At 41.6% G+C, this 26,025-nt stretch overlaps 1 protein-coding gene and 1 long non-coding RNA gene across 6 annotated transcripts in view; one reads left to right on the top strand and one right to left on the bottom strand.

The window, feature by feature from the left end:
- The window catches only part of PLPP4 (phospholipid phosphatase 4), a 567,241-nt gene that overhangs the window by 403,206 nt on the left and 138,010 nt on the right, over nt 1-26,025 (bottom strand). For all 5 annotated transcript variants that reach the window (XM_082407045.1, XM_082407044.1, XM_082407046.1 and 2 more), the window contains one exon: nt 5,594-5,682. The gene's annotated coding sequence lies outside the window, so the exon portion shown is untranslated. The remainder of the gene's footprint in view (nt 1-5,593; nt 5,683-26,025) is intronic.
- Nucleotides 1-26,025, top strand: part of LOC309635585 — a 712,727-nt gene that overhangs the window by 582,487 nt on the left and 104,215 nt on the right. The window lies entirely within an intron of this gene.

The following is a 26,025-nucleotide window of genomic DNA, read 5'->3' as shown; positions in this document are numbered from 1 at the left end:
AAGCACATTGCATCGAAATGTGGTCTCCTGATGGATTTCATACTAGTAATAATTCCTCCATCACGTTCAGTAATGGGCACCTTTCCACGTCCTCAGGAATAAATAACATGCTTCTCGTGTGCATAAATTTGTTTCGAATCCATTAGCTCCTTGGCCAGTGAATGTATTTATTTCTAAATAGAGACACACACAGTAATTTTGCTGCACCATTAACTCACAGAGGAACATAAAGGCTGTCTTTCCATAATATCCTTTTGTTCTTTTTCTATGGTATGTGTATCAAACAGCCCATACCTTGCATTTACTCAGCACTCCGCTTCTCCTGGGTGAGGTTTCTATGGCTAAGAAAAGCATCAGAATTATAGAATCATCACACCTGAAAGCTAGAAAGGACACTAAAAATCTAGTTCATTGCTGTTGTTTTGCATACAGAAAAGTGGGGTGCAGAGAGCTGGACGGTCTTGCCCACACCAGTAAGGCTGGTCAGTGATAAAATCAGGGCTAGAGTCATACCTTTAGATTCCTAGCTCAGGGCTCTTTGCCCCGCACGATGTGAGTCTAATGTTCTTGGACTTCAACCACTGAAAACAAATTATTCCCTGATCTTTAGAAAGCAGAGTCTCTCAGACCATTCAGGTGCCAGATAATGATTTATGAGAACACATTAAGCACTCAGACCATTCTCAAAAGCCCACACCAAAGCTCCATTTACATCAAGGGAACAGCTCAGTGTGGGGACAGATCTCCCCAGAGGATCTATTCTGTTCCGGCTGATCTCTGTAAGGCCTGGACCTTTCAGAGAATCTGTGCAAAATCCTGACAGTAGCAAGAACGAAAGCCCCTGAGAGAGACCCAACCCAGAACACTGTGCTGACGTGCCAGTGGACACGTGCTTGAAAACTGCAAGCACACAAAAGCTTGACACTGTAAGCACATGGACACCTCATTTCTTTACACATTTATGACTTCCACCTCAAAGTGGGTATGAGGTGCTTCGTCAGGGTGGATAGTGTGTCCATTCTCTTGATTAAAAAGTAATCTCTGATATTATTGGCAACCAATAAGAGTGACCAGTGGGTGACCAGAAATTAATACATTTAGAATTAAAGTAGCCTCTTCCCCACCCGCCCTCCACCAGACCTGCCCTCACTTTCTACCATCAGTCAGTAGCATATCCAACCACCAGGTGTCCATGCTTGAAATCTCGGTTTCGTCTTCTACCTCTCTCTTACCTCCCTCCCGCCCAGTCTGAGCCCATGCCACACTGACGATCGAGAGGAAATGTGTCTTGATTCCTGCAGGGGTTGTGATCCCACCCTCTACTCCTCACCTTCCCCCTTCCTAACAGGACCCTGAATTTTCCATTCATGCTAAGGAATTGGGTGGATCTGGCCAAATCAGCCCCAGGAGTGGGCATCAACTGGTGTAAATGGTGAGCATGGCTCACCCTTTCTGGCTACAGCAGTCTTTAGGAGACGGGCATGAGACCCAGTTCTGGCCAATGAAATGTGAAGAAATGTTTGCTGAAAGGCTCCTGGGAAAGGAGCATCCTCAGTCTTCCATGGGAGCTACTGAAATGAACACTTTCTCTCCCACTGGACGGATGAGGGAGCACTCGTTACTGCTGGTGGCCAGCTTGCAGCCCCCTGGCAGGCAGTCTGGAGAACACCCAACTGGAAGAGATCAGAAATATAAAAAGGAGCCAGGTCCCTGGTGACACTGTTGATTGATCAAGCTTTGCCTGATGACTGCATCACCTCTGAACTCTTCACTTAAATATATCTATAACTTCTCGTTATTTTATAAGTTAGAGTTGGTTTTTCTGTTCCTCTCAACCAGAAATAATTCTAAAACAAATCCATTCCCTTCTCCTCATCCACACTAACAGTTCAGGCCCTCATCTGAATCATGAGAGTATCCTACTTACTTTACCTGCCCCTGAAATATCTACGCTTTCAACTGTAATTCTCCCACACAGAGCTTGGAGAATGATATCTAATTATGACATTTATGGAACACTTACAGGGTGTCAGGCACTGGTTTGGGTATTTTATATGCGTAATCACATATGAGCTTCACAAGAACTCTATGAAGTAGGCATAGAGTTCCCCGTTTTACAGATGAGGAAACTGAGGGTTTGAGAGATGAAGAACTGTGTCCAAGGTCACATTATTAACTAGTGGAAAGCCTAAAGTGGAACTCAAGTCTGCTTAACTCCCGAGCCTTGATCTTAACCCCTGTGGTAGTCTCCTCCTGTAAAAGCTCCAGCATCTCCCTGCTACCCACTAAACACAGTAAAAGCTCCTAACATGGCCCTCAAGGCTCTTCCCAACTGCGTCCCAAAACCACACCCCTCTACGACCCTAAGGTATGTCCAAAACAGATGTCTCCCTGCATTCCTCCAGGGCACAGTCTCATACCTTTTGTTGTGTTAGTCCCTCTGCCAGGAACGCCTTCCCCACTCCCCCTCTGTCTGCAAAATGCCCTTCCATGAGCTGAGAGCCGGATCAAACATCACCTCTAGTCCACCGCTTGTGCCAGGACCCAGGACACCATGGGCCTAAGTTAGGCACTGACTGGTTACAAAGAGCAAAAGCCCTCTCATGCTATCTGAGGTAAAGGAGACGTGCACACAGGGGACACCAGGGGGTCTCACCAGCTTCTAAGGACAGGAAACAAAGGACAACCAAGCCACACAGGGACCCAAGCCACCAAGTAGGGATTCAAGGCTGCTGGCTCCCCCAAGGTCACCTGGACTCAGCTCCCCTGCTCTTCCCTCCCTTCTTCTCTCCCGCCTCCACTGGCATCCTCAGCAAAGCTCTTACTCTCTGCCCATGTTCCCCCCACCTCTAGCCTTTAGTCTTTCTCTGGCCCCCAGTCTAGCTCCCACTCTCCTGGGAGACCACTGTCCGCCACCACCTGACCATGTCTCTCTGTCACTTGTTCAAGTTCCCAAAGAATCCCATTTTCTCAACCACCAATGCTGCCTCCTCCTGGGTCAGGTGCACCCTTGGTCCAGTCAACTGTGGCTACTGGGTGGTGCCCTAAGACAAGTCCATCTGCCCAGGTCTGCCTTTCAAGGGGGACTGTGGGTATCCTGCCCCTGCCCCCTCCCCCAACCATTCCTGCACACACCAATCCCATGGCATCCTACTGCCAGCACCCGAAGCGCTCTCCTGAGGGTTTTCTCCGGCTGCCTCACAGAGAAGGTCAGATGCGCTGGAGGATGCCCCCTCAAAGCTCTCAACCAGTGACTGGGAGTTGGTAAATAACTCGGCTCTAGAGCTCCGTGAGGATAATGATGTGGGGGGTTCTCCACACCGTCTCAGAACTGCCCAGCAGAATCAAGCCCCAGATGCTCATGGCAGCAACCTGCTTAATAGCACACCCTTTATTGGCCGTCTTCCATGTCTCTCTTCCCACACTTACAGGGCTCCTAGTATCCTTAACTAGGCTATTCTATCCTACGATTTGCCTATGAACCTACTGCCTTTTTTATTTATTTATTTTTTAAAGTTTATTTTATTTTATTTTTTTAATTTTTAACATCTTTATTGGAGTATAATTGTTTTACAATGGTGTGTTAGTTTCTGCTACTAAGTGAATCAGTTAAACATATACGTATGTCCCCATATCTCTTCCATCTTGCGTCTCCCTCCCTCCCACCCTCCCTATCCCACCCCTCTAGGTGGTCACAAAGCACCGAGCTAATCTCCCTCTACTATGCGGCCCTACTGCCTTTTTTAAACACCAATTACATGTTTCACTTGCAAGTAACATCTAGACACTATTGTGCAGTATGAGATATTGCAGAATACTACAACCTGTTAAATCCTGCAAACTTTTAATAAACAAGCCTAAAGCATAATTTCACTTTAACTGTATCAAGAAAAGTGTGACTTTTGCCCAACTCCTGAACTCTCCTCAGTGGCTTATTTATTAAACAGGCACCATTGAAATATTTGCACTCATTCTTATAAACTCTATTAGATAGGTAATTATCTTTTCACTTCCCAGCTCAAAATACCATAAGGCAAATTTGCTGAAAGGTGCAGAGGGCAGGTGAAGGCTTCCTTTCACCCATGTGCTGTTGAGTAATAAAACTGGCAGGACAATTTAATGTCCATCATCCTAGAGCATATGTGCAGAAAATTGGATGCTGGCTAAAATGGAAAACAGACCGATGGCTGCAAAGATAAGTCCCATGGGCCCACGTCATAGTTTTAATTCTTTATTTTTTAAAATTGACATATTCTGAATGAGTTACTAAATTAAAATAAACTTACCCTGACTTCCATTTCATCTTTACATGGACACATTTAGGGCTGTTGGGAGGACAATATAAAGAGGGAGACTGACTGGTATATACACCCTGGACTCTCTCAAGGAATTAGACTCATGGATTTTTTTAAGGAGCATAGATGGAATGAGAGGCAGTACCACATACATAAGAATTCACAGCCAAGTCTGAATCTGGTACCACCAGCAGCAGCCTCAGCTTTCTCATCTATAAAGTGGAGATTTGACAGAGTGCCTGAGTCATAGGGTTATTGTGAAGACTGAACAAGATAATGGCATGTGGAGTCCTGGGCACATGGCAAGTGCTCAGAAATAGTCAGCAGAAGGAATGGAAACCTGTGTACAGTAAGAAAGGAGGGAAGAATTCATTCTTCAAGCTTTTCATCTTCACTCCCTTTACATTTAGTGTTGCTGAGGGGTCTCATTCATGCCCCCATGAACTTTAGGCCCGAGCATCTATTAAAGTTGACCACAGTCATACACTATGGCAGCAAGTTCACTCCCAGTATATACCCAACAGAAATGTGTACAGATGTTCACCAAAGACAAGTGCAAGAATGTACATAGTAGCACTTTTCATACTATCCCCAAACTGGAAACCACCCAGAGAGTAGAATGGATACTACCCAGCCATCAATAATAAAAAAGAGAAACTGACTACTCCATCAATAGTAGAATGGATAAACAAACTGTGCTGTACTCACCAATGGATGACTATTCCGCAGTGAGAATGAACAAACTACAGCCACAGGAACCTGGATGAATCTCACATGCACACCACTGACAAGAGAAGCCTGACAGCCAAGAGGGCACAGGGCCTGATTGTGTTTGTATCATGTACAAAAATAGGCAAACCTGTTCTAATCTACACCGTCAAAAGTCAGGAGCGTTCCTGACTGGGGATAGTGACTGGAGGAGACCAGAAGAGTCGCTGGAGTGATGGTAATGTTGTCTTATTTGAGCGGGGTGCTCAAGAAAGGGTAAATACCCTTAGGGAAAATTTGAGATGGACGTTTAGAATTTGTGCTCTTGTTTGTAAGTATGTGATACTTCACTATATGTTCATCAAATAAGTGAATTGCACCCCTTGGGCTCAGGAATTGTGCCTTTCCAAGGCATGGCTGACTCCTGTACAGATACAGTAATGCTGGTAGAGCATTACCGGGGACCTGGATGATCCTCGTAGGTTGTCTACCCACTGCTGACAGCTGGTCCTCACTGTTCACCTTTCTACAGCTGAAATTCGAGCCTAACTAGATACAACTGCATTATACACTGTAGTCAGGACACTGACCTCTAGACCAGGATCGGGGACACTTGGAAACCGTCTCTTAGCCAAGATCCAAGTCCTCTCACCTCCCCATTGTCCTCCAGATGTGCGGCCTGAAAGACAACACAGAGATTTTCCAAATCATTGCTTCAAGGGACACTGTGACCTACTGAGCACCAGGCATATGGCGCATTAGTCATTTTATTTGGAGAAGATAGAAACAGCAGTGAGGCTTTCCATAGAGAAGACTAAATTTGGGATCTTCTGGAACAACAAATGTGTATATACGTATAGTTTTTATATATGAAGTTATATATAGTTATATATTTTTATATCTAAATACATACAGGCATACCTCATTTTATTGCACTTTGATTTGCTACGCTTTGCAAATCCATTTTTTAAAACCAGTTGAAGGTTTGTGGCAACCCCGCATTGAAAGATGATGGTTAGTATTTTTTTAGCAATAAAATATTTTTAAATCAAGGTATGTACATTGTTTTTTTAAACAGAATGCTATTACACAATTAACAGACTACTGTATAGTGTAAAAATAACTTTTACAAACCAAAATATTCACGTGAACTAGCTTTACTGTGATATTTGCTTTATTGTGGTGGTCTGGAACCAAACCCACAATATCTCCAAGGTATGCCTATATTGTTTTAAATAATTTTTCAATGGTTTTTCAATCTGAAATTGTTTATGGCCTCAGGAAAGCAGTCTTTTAAAAGTCCTCCAGGGACACTAGAAAAATCATTTTGACAACAGACAATTCTTAGTAAAGAAGCACTTCCAAATATACTTAATACTTTTTGTATCAGTCATTTCCTCAGTGATTACATTTATTTACATGGTCACACAGACTTTTGTGGAAAACATATTGAATCCTGTCATTTTTCCCCAAAAAAATCTTTGATGCCCCCAAATTCTCCCAGAGTGAGTGAAAAATCCCTTGGCATCCCGAAGTTGCTAGAGTTCAGTCCCCATCCCCTGCCCAAGGCATGTGGACAGTCACCAAAAAGCTACAAGTAGCAAGAGCCTAGAGCCTTCGGAGGGAGCCTGGCCTTGCAGACACCTTGACTTCAGCCCAGTGATACCAATTTCAGACTTTTGGCCTCCAGAACCACGGGAAAATAAGTTCTTATTGTTTTAACCCACCAAGTTTGTCGTAATTTGTTACAGCAGCAATAGGAAACTAACATATAACACAAGACTGAATTTGTTTTCTTTTTGGTGTCTCTCCATGATGCCAACTTACTGAATTTAAATCAATTCTTTCAAAAAAAAATTTAATAAAGTAGAACAGTTGAGAAGAAAAGGTCCTACTTTATTGGACTCTTAAGCACAGAATATGGAGAGGAGGACCATATTTGGGGTTTGAGACTGACTGCCTGTGTGACCTTGGATAAATCACTCTCTGAGTCTCTTTTCCCATTTATAAAATGAAGAAATAACCTCTAAAGTGATGATTCTATAAATTCAGATGATTCTATAACTCTACATATCTTTTACTTAACTTTCAACTAATTTCGTAGAAGTCCCTAGGCAATCACTGATTTAATGTCACCTCCTAAGTGCCACCTCCTCTGGGAAGCCCGCTCTGATTCACTCTCTTCTCTATACTCCACTGGCTCTTGGACACATCTCCATTTCAGTATTTATTGCCCTGTGTTCTAGTGATTTGTCTCCTTACCCATCTTCCCCACTAGACATGCGTTACTGGAGGGCAGGAGTCGCATTTTGCTCGCCTCTGCATCTCCAGTGCCCAGCTGAGTAATGAATGGGCCAAGAAACTGAGTTGTGAGGACGTAATGACCCCTCATGCTACACAGCTGACTGATGAAAATGTCACAGGACAGGGCTGAACACGAGATTCCTGGAGCCCAAGCATCTCCCTCAGGGGAGCCATTCATCGAATAAGTCCTGGCATCCAGATTGCATTTTATGAGTGTTTTATGTGTTTTCATCAGTGCAGATTTGACTTGTTTGATCTGTTTCATGAGCTTAAGTCAAAATTCAAAAGCCATCTTTGATAACTTGTATGCCTGAATTTCATAATTATGATCAATACATCCATACTTCAGAATTTCAAACGGCTCCTAGAGAAGCTTTCTTCTCCTGGCTCATCAAGATTTTAGAAAGACTTTCTAAAAATCTTGCCATTTATATCCATAACTTGAATCTCCACAAGTATAAATTCAATGTAACACATGAAAAGTTGTACAGGAAAGAATTTTTCCTGGAGCCCGGTTTATTCTCTCCCCTCTGCTGGTTTTGGTCTAGTCTTTGGGTGGAAGAGAAGGGCTCATCATGGTGGTCGATGCCCCAGCTGCCCCGCACTGTCAGGGAGACTTGCCCTAGTCCAGTAAACAAATGCAACCTGCAGAGATTTTGACTGGAGCACTCCATTTTTGGCTGAATCTCAATATAACTTAAAGACTTTTCTAAAGCTGGCTGTCAGCATCATAGTTGGTCCTGAGCACAGAAGCCATTTATAACAAGAATTATGGAGTCTGATTTGGATTTCAAAAATAATTAGACTTCTCTACGAAAATCTATAAGCTTCTAATAAAACTTAATTTGTGAAGTTATCTGGTGATATTTTATTAATCAAAATCACTACAGGTACCTTCCTATTCCTTTCGGAAGGTAAAGATCAACATGGGAAGTCAGACTAAAAGCAGATTCAAAGCCCTGATGGAGACAGGATTTACCTCAGGCCTTACCTATTCTGAGACAATGACCAAGTATGCTTTTATCTGCGATGCATTCACAGCCAGCAGGAACCCAGGGCCCTCTCCTCCTGTCTGCAGTAACATTGCTCAGGATTCTGGCCCTTGGAATTGCTCATTTGCAAATTATAATTTTCATGTTTAAATGGATTATTGGATGCAAATATATAGCCCTCTAGATGCAATTTTCCAAATGTCTCTTTAGAAATTTAAAGGACTCTGCTGCCACAAGTCCAAAATTCTTTGATACCGTTTCATTTTACCTCATAGCTTTAAATATGTTCTCTGCAATTATCAATTCCCTTTTTTTTTTAAATCTATACCCATACCGGTGACTGTCAAATTTTGCCTTTTAGAGCCCAGGTATTCTGTGATTCAGACTAAAATGCTTCTAATGTCAGCAAACTTTTCCTAATTCACAAAGGGGAAAACAAAGACAGGCACTATTTTCCCAGTTTTACATTTTCATACAAAATTATCAGAAGTGCTATTGCTTAAAGGACAGCAAATTATTGAATTACTAATAAACAAATACTGAGGGAAATAGTGTTTCAATCAAATGATTAAAAATCAATGTGATTTTTTTTTTCATTGTTAGAGTTTATTGGAGAAATTAAAATACTACCAGGAAGTAACCTGGGGAGCATCAATTCAGGGTGACTGGAGTTGGATAATGGAATTCTGCCGTGTTCCCCGCAGTGACCCGTGGACAGAGCCCCCTCACTCTTGGCCAGCACTGAGGACTCATGGACAACTCCTGCTTCTTGTCTCCACCCTCAACAGGTGACAATGAAGACTCACAAGGAATCACATATTTTAGTGGCCTACTTGGACATTTCAGAAACCCTCTGGTCACACTCATGGGAACAGTGGGTGCTAAAGGTGGAAGGAACATGAGAATACATGGTGTCCAACCCACCCTTCCTCATTACACATGTGAGAAAATGAGACCCAGAGAGGTGAAGTGACTTGCCCAGAGTCACACAGCAAGGTGGCTTGAACCCAAAACTCCAAATGCAAGTCTAGTAGTGTGGTGAGCCTGAGAGGATAAAAAGACCACATCCTTCACGTTCATACAGACCTGGGGTGAGTTCTGGCCCTGCCACCTCAGCAGCAATCATAATAAAGGCAACCAACATTTACTGAGCTCTTACTCAATGCCAGGCACTTTCTAACTGCCTTAGAATTCTTGCTACACATTTAATTTTCACAACAACCCTGTGAAGTAGGTACTATTATCTCCATTTTACCAAAGGGGAAACCAAGACATGGAGTGATTAAGCTAACTCCCCCATGGTCAGATAGGAGTGGATGCAGGCTCCCAAACTACAGACCCTGTGATGTAGAGAATATTTTAATTCAACCTAATTCGTATAGCACACCAAAAATGAGTGAGGCTCTGTGGAAGACATAAAGTTGAAAAACTTTCTGCTGTGAAAGGTCTACAAATCTTTGCTGAATGCCTGTGAAACTTGTCAGGAAAATCGACAGCTGTGTAAAAGGGTATCAGCAGAAATCACCACAGTGGATGAACAATGTTTCTCCTCCCAGGTGCTCAGGAGTTTGGTAGGCTGTGGCTGAATAGGACAGAATGGGCAGGAATAGGAAAGGGCAGGAGCTGGAAAGAGGATGTAGGAAGAGGACTTTCCAGCTGTCTTGAAGAAAGGGGAAAGAGCTTAAGAAGAAGAAAGCACCAGGCCTCCACAGACATACAGAAAGCAGAACTTCTACCCGGAGTAGATGATTTAGGTAGAGATGTAACTAGAAATAGAAGTAGAGAAAGAGAATGAATCAGGACTCTGGATGCCACACTTAAAAGAGCCTAGATCGTTTTCTTGAGGCAACTGGGAGACAACAGAGATGGCTGAGCAAGGGATGATTTAGAAAGATTAATGTTCCTGCATTGTGCAAAATGCAGAGAGGGTGGTGAAATACAAGGTGGGCGACCAGCATAAGTCCACTAAAACAGATCAGGCATAAGCCAGGTTGGCAAAGGAGGGGAACAGTAAGGAAGGAGGCATGTAAGAGGTGCTGAAAAGAATGTTTTGATGGCTCAGAGGCTAATTGGATAGGGAGGACAGAGACAGAAAACACTGTATTTTTTTTTAGGTCCAAATGACTGGGGACATTAATCAAAAACACTGCAAATTCAAGGAGAGTAAATACGATGACTTCTGATTTTAGATGAATAATGTCCAGGATTAAAAGAATCTCATTTATTCAGAGCTTGCCACGGGTCAACAGCATTGTAAGCCCTTTATGCACCTTATGTAATTGTCATGGAAGCTCCATGAGATAGGTATATTATCCCCCTTTTACAGACTGAAGAATTGAGGCCAACACCATGTAGGGAGTGAATGGCAGAGGTGAGACTTGAACCCAGACCATGGTTTTGCATTCGACTTTCAAGTTTCCAAGAGGAGACTGGTGATGTGGGGCAGAGACCTAGAAGAATAATCAGAGCTAAAGACAGAAATTTGAGAGTAATAACGGCAGCCTGGGAAAAGATAGAGAGTGGAAGTGGAATCCAGGAGCAGATCTTCGGCTGGCCCTTTGTTTTGGTTTCGACTGCAGATCTGAAATCAATAAACATGACTAACAGTAGCCTGTGATAAATGACCTAAATTCAGAAACTGACTTTGAGAAATAGAGAGGCCAGTTCTTTGTTTTCTTCCCATTCCATGCACTTGTCATTTTCTCTCCCCTTTTCACACTGCCAGAGATCTGTTTCGCAATGATCAGAGATTCAATAGTCTGAGTATAATCAGGAGAGAGAAACCATACAGTAATTTGAACAGTAAAAGGTTAATGTAAAGGAGTACTAACTATAAAGGGGGATTAGATTTACAAGAGACCAGCTAATAAGAGGGGAAAAGAACTTTAAAAAATATAGGACTAGCAGAGAGAGGGAGAAGCCACCACCTCTAGAGCTGAGGTAGAGCATCTCTCAGCTCACCTCAGAGCTGGGATCTGACCATGTTAGAAAGGGCACAACTGTGGCTCATTGGATGGCAGAGAAGACATTGGTGGGTGTCTTCTAGGGTGCTAGAAAACCTACTTCACGGGGAAGTGTCTCACCAGAGGCACTTTTGGTTGAGGAAGAGGTGGTGGGGGCAGCTGCTGGCTGCTGAATGCTTCCGGCTGTGAGTCCTACAGGAGTCGGAGGCATTCTACTACAAAGCCACCGGCTACTGTGTACTACAGAGCTGGGCACGGAGGAGCCGCAACCACTGCAGGGTTTGGCGGCTGCAGGAGAGGCACGCATCGCTAGCATTCCAGATCCAGGAGGCAAAACCCTTTCCTCCTGCAATGTCTCTCCAACACCCTCTACTGCCAGAACTTCAGAGTCAGCTGGCTCAGGAAAAATACTTAAAGGGCCCAGATCCATTTTCAGAGAGCAAACAAAAAGGATGAATTTGAAGGATATGCAGACAGGTAGAAAATAACAGACAGAAAAAGACAGGCCATGCAAACAGTGAGTATAAGAATCAGCAAAAATAGGCAAGGAATATTACACAGAAAATGAGAATCATTTCATAATGATAAGGTGGCCAATTCATCAAGACATAATTCTAAGTGTGACACACCTAATAATAGAGCTTCAAAACACGTGCAGCAAAAATTGACAGAGCTAAAGGGAGAAATAAATCCACAATCACAGTTGGAGATTTTGTCATTCCCCTCTCAGTAACTGATGGAAAAAATGGACAGAAAAACACTAAGGATATAAAAGACTTGAATAACACCAGCTAACAACTCAACCTCACTGACATTTCTAGAACATCCCTCCCAGCAACTGTAGGATGCACAATCTTTTCAAGTGCACATGGAATAGTCATATAGATAAACCCTTATCCCAGACCAAAACCAACTGATGAAGCAAGCAAAAATGAGAAATAATTCTGAGGACTTAACACAAATGACAAGTAATATCCAGTAGACCTACATGGCACACATCCCAGCGAACAGAGACAGAAACATTCTTTTTAAACCACATGAACCAGTACCAAAAAAAAAACCTGACTGTGGTAGGCAGCCTCCAGTATGGCTCCCAGTGATCTTCATCTCCCAGTAATCTCATCCTTCTGTGGTCCCCTCCCATTGAGTACAGGCTGGACTTAGTGATTCCCTTCTGATGAACAGAATAAGATGTGATGGTGTATGACTCAGGAGACTGGGTCATAAGAGGCTGTCTGGTGTTGCTTTCACTCTCTCTGTCTCTGAACACTCCTTCTAGGAGAAGCCAGCTGCTATATGGTGAAGCCCACCTGGTGAGGAACTGAGGCCTCCTGCCAACAGCCATGTGAGCGAACCATGGGAGCTGCTCCCCCATCCCCAGCTGGATCTTCAGATGCCTAGAGTTCTACCAACAGCTTCGAAACCTCATGAGAGGTCCTGAGACAGAACCACCCAGGTAAGCTGTTTCTAGATTCCTGACCCTCAGAAACTCTGAGAAAATAAATATTTGTTGTTTTAAGCTACTAAGTATTGGGGGTAATTTGTGACACAACAATAGATAATGCCTAAGCCACTAGGAAAAAAAAGTCCCCAAACTGAAATTTATACAATCTACTTTGCCTAACCAGAAAGCAATACAATTACATATTAACAACAAATCTTTCTTAGAATTTTTAAACACTTTAAAATAACTCTTGGTTAAGAAGGCTGTCAAACTGACATTATAAACTATTTAGAGATGAATGAAAATGAAAACACTATATATCAAAAGCCATGGGATGCAGCCATATACATTAAGAAAGATTTCTAGCTTAAAAATCTAGTATTTATTAGAAACCAGGAAAGACTGAAGGGAAATGAACTAAGCACTTGACTCAAGAAACTAGATGAAAAGAACCCAAAAATAATACACTCCAAAAAGTTAAAAGGGGTTGGTAATTAACCTTAGAATGTAAAGTTATATGTTTTAAATAGTAGACTTAGTCAATAAAACCAACATTCTTTGAGAATACCAATAAAAGAGAAGAACTTTTGGCATTTCTAATTTCTAACTGGCAAAAAAGGGAGAGAGAAGATGTAAATAAACATTAGGAATGCAAAGAAGAACATAGGTTGAATCTCTTTATCTGGAGTTATTTTTTTAAAGACTGTCTATAATTATATGCCCAAAACTGGAATATGCAATTAAAATTATAATTTTCTAATACTGTCCAATAGGACTTTCTACAAGGATGGAAATATTTTGTATCCACACTGTCAAATATGTTAGCCATTGGCCATGTACAACTCTTGAGCAACTGATATATGGTTAGTACAACTAAGGAACTGAATTTTTAAATTTTATTTCATTTTAATTAACTTAAATTTAAATAATCACATATGGCTGGTGACAACTGTAATAGATAACATAGTTCTAGAAAAAAAAATTATGGAAGTTAAGAAGTAGAAAAATTTACTTAGTCCAAACACTATGAAAGAATCTGAAAGAGCAGTCAAAGATATACTTTAAAATATATTCCAGCCTTAGATGTTTAATAGGTAATAAGTTCTACTAAACATTCATAAACAATGTTATAGATTTGCAAAGTACAGAAAGATCCCAAAATTCCCTATTATTTCTTCAAAGTTAACTCTGATACCAAATTCCAACAAGAAAGCATGTACACACACAGAGATATAAATAGAGCTAGAGATAGATATAAACCTCAGTAAAACACAATCCCAACATCTCAGTGACTAGGAGTCAGCAAACTACAGCCTATACACCCAACCTGGTCTTTTACTGTTTTTGTATGGTCCACAGCTAAAAATGGTTTTTACCTTTTTTAGAGGTTGGAAATTTAATTTTGCTACAGACTTGATCATGTTTCTTAATGAGTTCAACGTAACATTACAAGGCAAAACAGTACCTATGTGAAACATACACAAAAATTAATTCACATCTCATTACAGTCATATGGGCTGTACAAAAATGGAAACTGAAGCACAGAGAGGTAGAGTAACATGCCTGAGGTCACACAGCAAATTGCTGTCAGAGACAAGAGTGAAACACAGTCTGTGCTCTTAAACACCATGTTCTGGGTTATGCCACATAAACATTAAAAAGCAATCTACTTAGACAATAATAAAGATATGAATGAAGAGCTAGGTGTGCATATCAGAGTGGGGGCCTAAGAAGAAGGAAAACGTCTTAGAGGAACGTACTGCCTTGAAAGATTAGGATCGCATTCTGTACCTCTACTATTGCAGATATTACATGTCTGTCTCCCTTCTAGACTGTGAGCTCCTAGGAGTGAGGAACTTCCTAATTTATCTGCCTTCCAAGCAATGAATATGCTCAATTCAAAGCCTATGCTCATGGATAGCTACCAGTATTTGGCAGTCCCTATCTGTGTGAAAAGACATTTTTAAAAGTGAAATACACAAAGCCTTACTGCAGATCAGCATTAACAAATAAACATTTGTGTTACTTTTGAGCTCCAATTAAGTGAAATATTACCTCCTTAAAAACAATTTCGGGCTTCCCTGGTGGGGCAGTGGTTGAGAATCTGCCTGCCAATGCAGGGGACACGGGTTCGAGCCCTGGTCTGGGAAGATCCCACATGCCACGGAGCGACTGGGCCCGTGAGCCACAATTACTGAGCCTGCGCGTCTGGAGCCTGTGCTCCGCAACAAGAGAGGCCGCGATGGTGAGAGGCCCACGCACCGCGATGAAGAGTGGTCCCCACTTGCCGCAACTAGAGAAAGCCCTCGCACAGAAACGAAGACTCAACACAGTCATAAATAAATAAATAAATAAATAAATAAAAATAAATAATAATAAAAAAAAGAACATGAATTTCTAAAAAAAAAAAAAAAAAAACAATTCCATTCTTCTCATTAGGACATTTGTATGACAAAAAATTATACTCTATTATTACTATTAATAATTATGTTTTGGATTTCATCAACAAAAATATGTGGAAATTTGTTCTCTTTTGTTTTCTGAGTACTTACATAATATCCTTGATTTCACCTTTTGGCCAGCAAAGTCTAAAATATTAACTATCTAGTCCTTACAGACGAAACTTGCCAACGCTTCATTTAAACAAGTATCGTTCATCTTCTCCCTCATGCTCCCTGTCCATTGCTGATTAGCAGTATGCTATGCTCATCACAGTTATGCAGGCTGGCCTTGTGCGCAAGCTGGTCTTGAATGTTCTGGTCACTAAGTTAGAGGGAGAAAAAATAGCCCTGGACATCTTGCTGTAACAATAAAATGCTTGGCCCAGAATTGTGACATTAGTTCCATTTCCAACTCATTGGTCCAAACTACTAACATGGCTGGACCCAGTTCCAAGGGATCTAAGAAATGCAATCCCACCATGTGCTCAGAAGTCTGCACTAATAACACATTTGTAGTGGGTTGAATGGTAGCTCCCAAAAAGATATGTCCATGTCTTAATCCCCTGAACCTGTGAATGTGACCTTATTTGAAAGAGTAATTTGTTATAGAAGCCCTAAAAAACTAATACAACATCCTACAGAACTATCTCAAAAATGAGTACAAATGCAACAATCCTAAATTCTGGCAAATCAAATCCAAGAGTGTACTGGAACAACATTTTTAAATGGTTAAGAAAGGCTTATTCTGGGTTCAACATTGTCTGCTGATGTAATTTACCACATTAACAAGCTACAAAAATAAATCATCTCAATAAATGACAAATAAATTAATAAATTTAAACACATATCCCCAATAAAACTTTTAATAAACTTGAAATAACAAGGTTTAACTTTATAAAACTTTCAACCAGAAACCTTCTACTAACATCATACTTAATGATAAAGATGTTAGAGAAAATCTAATTAAATCAGGAGTCACAGAAAGATGCCTACTGTTGGCCCTACTATTCAATATTGTACTGGAAGTCTTTGCCCACGCAAGAAGAATTAGGGGAGAAAAGAACGATTAGTATTGGAAAAAGAGATGTCATAATTACGACCATGTGTTCATCAACTTAGAAAATCCAGTGAAATCAACTAATATTAAAATTAATTACAATCATTAGAACCAAAGGAATTTCAGAAAGTGGCCATATCCAAGGCCAACAAAGTCACTAGAAAGGTAATTAGAAATTTCACGGGGAAAGATTCCATTCCCAGAAGCAAACCAAATTGTCAGATATCCAGGAATAAATTTATCAGGAAATATATAAGACAAAAATGATTAAACTAGAAATTTTTTTATTAGAGAAAAGAATTACAATGATCCTGAACGAAAAGATTTAATACTGTTAAGATTTTAGTTTAAAAACTTATCTATAAATTCAAAGTAATTCCAATCAAAATCCCAAGAATTTATTATGTCAAGCTAATACTAAAATTCATGTCAAGACACCCAAGAATTACCAAGAAAATAGTTTTTAAAAACAATGAAGGCACTTTCCTTATCAAATGTGCTAATAAAGTTATAGCAAATACAACTGTGTAACTCTAGGACAGCAATAAACAAATATATAATAAAACTAAATAGAGAGATCAGGAACAGATCCATATACTAACAGGAATTTCGTATCAGATATAGGTGGCTCTTCAGATCAATGGCGATGAAACAGAAAATTCAGTAACTGTTACTGCAGAAATCAAATATCCATTTGTGAAAAAATTGAAATATACCTACCCCACATTAGTCAAGCACAAAATTCAAATGGGTTATAAAAATAGTAGCAGAAACTCTAGACCACTGCTTTTATGACCTTGGCAGAGTAAAGAAATATACAAACCCCAGAAACTATAAAGGAAAACATTGGCTTATTTGCTCACATAGAAACTTAAAACTTGATAAAAGATTCTGTAAGCAACATTAAAATATTAGAGAGGGCTTCCCTGGTGGCGCAGTGGTTGAGAATCTGCCTGCCAATGCAGGGGACACGGGTTCGAGCCCTGGTCTGGGAGGATCCCACATGCCGCGGAGCAACTAGGCCCGTGAGCCACAATTACTGAGTCTGCGCATCTGGAGCCTGTGCTCTGCAACAAGAGAGGCCGCGATAGTGAGAGGCCCGCGCACCGTGATGAAGAGTGGCCCCCACTTGCCGCAACTAGGGAAAGCCCTCACACAGAAACGAAGACCTAACACAGCCATAAATAAATAAATAAAATTTAAAAAAAATATTAGAGAAAGATGAAGAGAAAATAACTGCAAAGAATTAAAATTTATAAAACATGAATATATAAAATTTATTATATATATAGCATTTCTCTAAGTCAAGAAAAAGACAAACAATAGAAAAATAAGCAAACATAAATATCTAAGTCCCAGAAAGAAATAAAACTAATAAACTTCGGAATGATGTCATACAGCCATAATAAATTAAATGCACATTAAGAATACAAGAAAAGCATTTTGTCACCCAATTTTACAACATTTTTGGGTTTTTGCATTTTTGTGGGTGTGTGTTAACAAGGATAGTCAGATAGATATTCTCATGTTTGGAAGGACAAGTTGGCAAAAGCATTATACTCCTTCACCCAGTAATTTTACTGCTAAAAATCTATTATGCTGAAATATTTTAAAATCTCTTTAATGATTTATGTTAAAATAATTTTCTAAATTTTACATAGAATAATGAGAAATTTGACTAAAAATAGTCAACTGAAACAAATATTTTAACTACCAAAATGTGAGCACTTGGAGAAATGTCCATAACAAAATGAAAAGCATGATATCAAATTATATAATAATAGATATAGTAATACTGTGAGTGGTATTGTTAACATTTGTTGAACATTTACTATGAGCCAAAGACTGTTCTAAGCCCTTACTATCTATTAACTTATTTAATTTACACAATCCCAGTCTGAAGTAAATACTACTTTAATGCCCGTAAAGATAAACTGATGCGCTGAAGGTTTCGGTGGACTCACTTATATGAAGTAACTAGGTGGTGTCTGCAAACACTTTAAGTGCTCTGAGTTTGGTTAATGAAGGTTTTCAAGTTGAGACTGTAATACTGTCACCTCACCCACCCCCATCGACTCGGGGAGATCTAGTATCCTTGCCGAAGTTGAGAAGCAAAGGATAAACCAACAGAGAAGGTCAAAGTTCTGTCTGCCTTCCTAGAGGGAGATGAGGTCTCTTGCTTGGTGACCTGGGAAATAACAGGTGGAAATTCTTCTGCCCACCTTCAGCTCACCTGGTCTGCCAGGTGAGAGGTGACTGAGAGACACAAAAGCCATCTCAAGGCTGAAGTGGCTGCTTGAACTTCCTGAGTGACTGGCACAAACACGTATCTGGGTTCTCTCCTCCTAAAAATAACACCAGCCCGCTACGGTTACACAACCAGGCTGACCCTGGTAGAACAGTAGGGGGGAAAAAAAGCTGTGGAACCGTCTCCCACCCTTTTTTCTCCCTCCCTGATCTCCCAAACAGTAGTCTCCATCCTTAAGGACCCCTAACACTCACAGCTCTGCCCTCACCTGCCCAAATCACTCAAGAAGGAAGCACAGAATTTTGAAACTTTATCATCACTCAAAGAAATATTTGCATAAGATAAAAAAGAACGGCCCTGAAGCAGACAGGGCTTAACGCAGGAGAATTATTCAGCAATGGTAGGCTTTCCGGCATCAGTGGGGGAATACCTGAGACAAAGACCTTCCAAGTCCCTGTCCCCACCCCCATACCAACTGGGTTGTTGCTGACACAGCTGATCCTGGTGGCACATGATTCAATTAGTAATCATATCTGTCTCTTCACCTCCTGAAAAGGTAACCTGATTTCCCTGCAAGTATAATATAATATACTTGATCATTAAAAACTCTAGAAGCCCCCATGGAATAATTAAAGAGTATGAGAATAGAAACATGAACATATCATGATGGATGGCAGAGCAGACCAGCCCTGAAAGCACAGCTGCAAGAAAGGTGTTGATGTAATTGATGAAACTAACAGAAGCACAGGTCAAAGGCTGGTGCTGTATTTGGGCCTCTAAAGGAGCAATTCAAGCTCTTTTCAGGGGCAATTTAAAGCTCATATCAGAGTTGCACTAAAACACTGTATGTTCCATGGCTCCTACCGATGTATGACTTGGCCAGTTTAAAATGTGAAACATCCCAGACAGCCCAGCTCAGGTACAGACCCTGGAGATGAACTGCTGAAGGACACTGAGCTTATTAGCTACAGCCACAAAGCAGTTTTAATTAGAAAGTAAAAATGGCATCTGATGTTAAAACCTAAGATCCCCTGGCAGGAGAGCATTAATGAGGCTGGGAAAGAGAAAGGATAGAGCAGTGACTGAGAGGAGACACTGGGTGTGTGCACGGTGTTGCATCACAGATGGATCCCACCTCCTTTTAGAGAATCCTGGCTTACCACACAATTCATCGTCTCAACCTGCTGCACTGTGCACCTACTATGTGCCACATCATGTGCTGAGAACTAAGCCTACAGATGAACGAAACAGATGTGGTCCTAACCCTCTGGGCTTAGTCTAGAGCGAACTTGTTCTGTAGAAGTACAGACAATAAATAATTTAGGCTTTCTAGGCTGCACGGTCACACCTTAGTAGCCCGATAGTGCTATATGTAAACAAAGATAATATGTAAATGAACAGTCATGGCTGTGTTCCAATAAAACTTTACAAAAGCAAGTGGTGGCTGGATTTGACCTGCAGGCAGGCAGTAGTCTGCCATCCCCAGGTCTAGAAGGCCATTCAACAAATACATAGTTAAAACTGTAATAATTGGAGCCTGCTATGTGCCAAGTACTGTTTGACATGCTTTATGATACTCATTGCATTCTCACAACCCTCTGAGCTAGTGTTACTATGCCCATTTTACAAATGAGAAAACTAAGGCATAGAAATGTTGATAATGCAGCCACGATCACACAAGTAGCAGATAGGATGACCTAGGATTTGAACCCTGCAGGTCTAGAGCCTGCACACGTGAGTACTGCATTGCACTCCTCTCCAGCACCAAACTGCCTCTTAACAAGGATATGGTCAGGTGTGATTAAAACGTTAGGAAGAAAAAGAATAGGATGGCATGAAACAGGTGGACCTATGTTCGATGGTCTAATCAGAAAATGGCTGAGCCTGAAGCATGAGAAGTGGTCACCCAGCGGAGGGGGGAGGAGAGAACATTCTGGGCACTATTAGTTTTATTTTTTTAAGTTATATGAAATAGAGGTTTTATTATAATTTTTTAATTGAGGTATAGTTGATCTACAATGTTGTGTTAGTTTCAGGTGTGCAGCAAAGTAATTCGGTTATACATAGATATATATCTATTTTTTTCAGATTCTTTTCCCTTATAGGTTATTACAAAACATTGAGTATAGTTCCCTGTGCTATACAGTAGGTCCTTGTTGGTTATCTATTTTATATATAGTAGTGTGTACATGTTAATCCCAAACTCCTAATTTATCCCTCCCCCCCACCTTTTCCCTTTGGTAACCATAAGTTTGTTTTCTATGTCTATGGGTCTATTTCTGTTTTGTATATAAGTTCATTTGTATCATTTTTTTCAGGTTCCACATATAAGCAATATCATATGACATTTGTCCTTCTCTGTCTGGCTTCCTTCACTTAATAAGATAATCTCTAGGTTCATCCATGTTGCTGCAAATGGCATTATTTCATTCTTTTTTATGGCTGAGTAATACTCCGTTGTATAAATATACCACATCTTCTTTATCCATTCCTCTGTCAATGGACTTATAGGTTGCTTCCATGTCTTGGCTATTGTACATAGTGCTTCAGTGAACATTGGGGTGCATGTATCTTTTCAAATTATGGTTTTCTCCAGATGTATGCCCAGGAGTGAGACTACAGGATCATATGGTATAGCTCTATTTTTTAGTTTTTTAAGGAACCTCCATACTGTTCTCCATAGTGGCTGTATCAGTTTACATTCCCACCAACAGTGCAGGAGGGTTCCCTTTTTCTCCACACCCTCTCCAGCATTTATTATTTGTAGACTTGTTGATGATGGCCATTCTGACCGGTGTGAGGTGATACCTCGCTGTAGTTTTGGTTTGCATTTCTCTAATAATTAGAGATGTTGAGCACCTTTTCATGTGCCTTTTGACCATCTGTATGTCTTCTAGAATAAAAAGAAACGAGGACAGTTTAAGAGACCTCTATTCGTTTTCTGTTGCTGCCGTTCAAATTATCACAAACCGAGCAGCTCAAAACAACACAAATTTATCATCGGGCAGTTCTGTAGGTCAGAATCCAGGGCATCTGCTGGCTTTTCTGCTCCAGGTCTTACAAGGCCCAGATCCAGGTGTCAGCGAGCCAGGCTATTATCTGAAGCCTGTGAGAGTAGAATCAGCTGCTAAGCTCACTCAGGTCTTCGGCAGAACTTGCTTGAGGTTGGAGGGCTGAGTTCCTGTCTCCTTGCTGGTCATTGGCCAGGAGCCTCTCTCAACTCCTTAGGCTGCCAGGATTCCTCATCCTGTTGCCCTTTCTGTCCTTAAACAGTGCATTGAGTCCTTCTCACACGTCGACTCTCTCTGACTTCTCCTACTGCATCCCTCCTGCCCCCAGCTGGAGAACATTTTCTGCTATAAATGGTTCACACGATGAAACTGGATGAGAGAGGCTACTCTCCCCATTTTATGGTCTGTAGCGTTAATGACACCTGCGAAGTCCCTTTGACGGTGCAACAAAATATATCACAGGTTATATAGATTAGGGTGTAAATATCTCTGGAGGCCCCACTGCCTACCACACAGGCAGAGGGAACAATACACGCAAAGGTCTTGGCATAGAAACTAAAATAAGGTCAGTGTGGGCAGAGGAGAGCAAGTGGGAGAGCAAGGAAGAACTGGGCCGGCCCAGGCTGGAGGGGTGGCCAGGGCCTGGATGCCACAGGCCTTTCAAGCCACGATAAGAAGTTTGAGATTGTCTTCTATGTGCTTTGGAAAGCCATGAAAGGCTTGTAAGCAGGGGGAATGTGGTCTGATTCACGTTTTTTTAATGATTAGCAGCTGGGCAGAGAATGGATGGGGGAGGGGCAAGAACATAAGTGGGGCAACCAGTTCGGTGGCTACTGGGTAGTCTAGATGCGTGCGAGACTGTGCTGGCCTGTGATAATGGCGGCAGTGGAGCTGGAGGGAAGGAGGAGATCTGAAACATGTTTTAGAGCAGACTTGTTGATGGATTGGATGCAAGTGGCAAAGAGAGGGGTGTTAAGAATAAGAAGGAAAGACAGCAGGAAGAACAGGTTTGGGGTTGAAGATCAAGAGTTCAGCCATGGACACATGTTGCTGAGATGGCTAGTAGGCATCTAAGCAGCTCTATAAAGTAGGCAACACATGTTTTTGGAGGCAGGCAGACGCCACAGAGTTCTACCCACCCCAAAAGATTTTTCCAGCAGTCACTATGGTTTGAAATTCTCATCACTGGCCTCATTTCATTAGGGAAAGGTTTGGGGTCTCCAGGAGGGTACTGTCAAATGGCCTATAATGTACTCCACACTCTCACATAACATTACAGCCCCATGTCTGCAAGCTCCCTGCTTAGGAGGCTGTGAGCCGGGAGCGGGGGAGGAAGGGACAGGCTGGGACATTTTTGATGACGAGAGACAAGCCCAGGGCAGGCCCTGGGAGGCGGCTGGAGCGGGAGGCATCTCAGGAGGAGACTGTCAATTAGGGCCTGCATGAAAGGTCTGCACCAAACCACTTTCTGTTCAGCCCGAATCCCTGACTGCAGAGACAAAGATGTCAATTAAAGAGAAGCACCTGAGATCTCTGTGAGGTGCTTGTCATCCACAGGGGGACGGGAATACTAGCTTAGGCAGAATCCATTTCCACTGCCTGCCAGAAAGGTACATGCACAGGTTCCCCTGAGCACGCCCGGGGCTGATCAAAGGAAGTCAGCATGAAGTGGCGCAGGTCTCGGCACACAGGTGTGTCCGGACGGGCATCGAAGGTCCTATTACAGTTCCCAAGAATTACTCTTGATCCTCTCCGCCACCTGAAGATATGGATGTGCCATCTCCTGCAGAAACTTCCTTCCTTTCAGTCCAGTGCAAACTTAGGAGTCAGACTACATGGTTTTGTAGCCCAGCTTTGCCATTTACTGTGTAACCTTAGGCAAGCTGCTAAACGGCTCTGTGCCTCAGATTTCTCATCTGTAAAATGGACATGCAAAAGGAGGACTGGGGAGTCCACTCCTGGGATAGCAATGTGAGGAGCTCTGCAGACCCACTCCCCAATGAAACAAGCATAACTGATGAAAACTACTTAAAAACAAACAACCATCTAAAGTCTCTGAAAATTGTCCTAAGGGTACATAGCAAGTGAAGAAACACTTATTCAAGAAAATCTACTACAACTCGCTAAGACTGTGAAAGGCTGTGGCACCTGAGCCACAACCCCCTCCCTCCCTCCCTCCCAGTTCAGCCCCCACCCCCACCCATCCACTCTGGGCAGCTGTGGCCAAGAAGAGGGCGTCCTCTCCCCCTCAGCTCCTAAACAAGGGGTACAGGGCACTGGGAGGAGCAGGTTGCCGGCATTTCTCTTGCCTCCGACTCCAGCTGAAGAGGCTGAATTCCTGGTGAGTTCAGCCAAGAGCTTGGGGCTCCTTTCCTCTGCACCTCTCCCATTCACAGGATGGATGCTCTAACCCGAGCTTATCAAGCCAAGAATACCGGGGCCCCAGTTGCACCTGCCCCCTCCTCACTCAGAGGGCAGAGACGCCACTCTGAGGGAGGCAAGCTGAGAAGACCAGAGGCTACTGCCTGCACCCAGTGCACGGACTGGTGCTGAGAGCTTCTGGGGGAAGAAGCAGTCCCCAAAGGAAATGATTTTATTTGAAACGGAGTGTGGGAGCGTTCAGGCCTAAGAGTGCTCTTGGAAACAACGGAGATTTTGATCATCAGAAAATAAGAGGAGGCTGGTAGCCTCTCTCATTTAATTGCAGGAAGCTAAACCACAGGCCGGCTAGTTCACCAGAGAGAACTAGGAAAAGAGACAGCTAAGAAGAGCCCTACTGAGGTCAAAGCAAACCTCAAAGACTGGCCTCAAAAACTACCCCTGCCCTCATTAAATTGTATCAGAGATGGAGCAATTGATGCCCCAAAACACTGTTGAAAACAATAGAGCAATCAGCCAGCAAATAACGGAGACTAACACCTGGGTGTGATACCAAACAAGGCAACCATCTTAACAGAGAGATGGGGAGAGACACAGTCAAAGAGAGAGCCCCCCGCTGAAACCGCTGTTATCCCAGGGTGACTGTGCACACACCCTTTGCTCTGGAACTCAATCATTTCACTTTCTCTCTGTGCATAAAGGAGGTCAATAATTTAAATGAGTACTGCAGAGATTAAGAATAATTCTACATCACCAACACTAATACGTATAAAATAGATAATAAGAACCTGCTGTATAGAAAAATAAATAAAATTTTAAAAAAAATAATAAAGGCACATTTCTGATCATCTGTATGGCCAACTTAGAATACTCCCCTTGGTTTTGAGGCTTTTGTGTTCTTTATGTCGTTTTTATCAAATCAAAGACAAACAGAATAATGGCACTTTACAAATAAAAGCATCACAGTTCTTTAAATGGGTAAAAGTGTTAAAAATATTTTTTAAACATTTAAAAAATTTTATTGAAGTGTTGTGTTAGTTTCAGGTGTACAGTATAGTGATTCAGTTATATATATATATATATTCTTTTTCAGATCCTTTTCCTTTATAGGTTATTACAAGATATTGAGTATTGTTCCCTGTGCTATACAGCTGGTCTTTGTTGGTTATCTATAAAAGAAAAAAAAAGAATAATTCTACATCACCACATTCATGGAATTATGCTCAAATGAGACAATGTTTGGTAAGGCACTTTGCAAACTACAAAGTACACCACATGTGTTGGGTAGCATTATTACTTAACAGGGCAATCAACATAAGGCAGTAATTAAGATGACAAATTCCAGGGTGAGGCATGTGGATTCAAAGCTCAAAGGCATTGTTTCTTGACGTTGGGGGTTACTTAGCTTCTATGAGACTCAGTGACCTCATATATGAAATATGTTCTGTATGTCACAGAGAACACACATAAATTTCTAACACATTGCCTGGTACCCAGCCAGCGACCACCAGTGAGCGTTGTTATCATAAACTAGCACTAATATCTGACCATGTTGCTTTAGAAGCAGAATTTACTGGGACCCCAAAGCCAAATCTGAAAATAGAAGATTGACACTAATTCATTAACTTGATGGAAACAAATAAGATCTAAGGAAAGATGTACCAGCCACTTTTTAAAAATTCAGTCATTGATCTGTTAGATGTTGCTGGTAAATTTCCATATTCCCAAGAAGGTTTCGCTTTATAAAGATAGTTCTAGGGTGCATCTGAAGGGTTTTTGCTGGTGGTATACAGTGATGTACATTGTAGTGCTTTTGATTGACATTAGAAAGACTTTCAACAGTTTCTCAAAGGCACGAAAGAATTATTCTTTCATCCTTCAACTTCTATTTAATAGAGATCATGAGAACATTATTTAGCTGGAGCTGTATTGCTTCTGGTGGAAACACTGGGTGTCCTTTTTGAATTTATACCTTAGGTTGGTCCCTATCTGACCACTTTGTTCTCTAGATGAAAAGGTGACCCAGTCTCCATAGAAGAAATGATCTGCTGGTTTCAACCAACTCAAGAGGAAAGCAACATAGCTTTGTTACATTAATATTCTTTTTTAAGCAAGCTGCCCTAGGGGTTTTCTTTTATTGCAGCCTCTAAAATGGATTTAATGTCTAAATGTTGACCTTTACA

Source organism: Balaenoptera borealis (genome assembly GCF_965194805.1).
Source record: "Balaenoptera borealis genome assembly, chromosome: 10".
NCBI lineage: Eukaryota > Metazoa > Chordata > Mammalia > Artiodactyla > Balaenopteridae > Balaenoptera > Balaenoptera borealis.
Note: the sequence above shows the minus strand (reverse complement) of the source record. Positions and strands in the feature narration are given on the sequence as shown.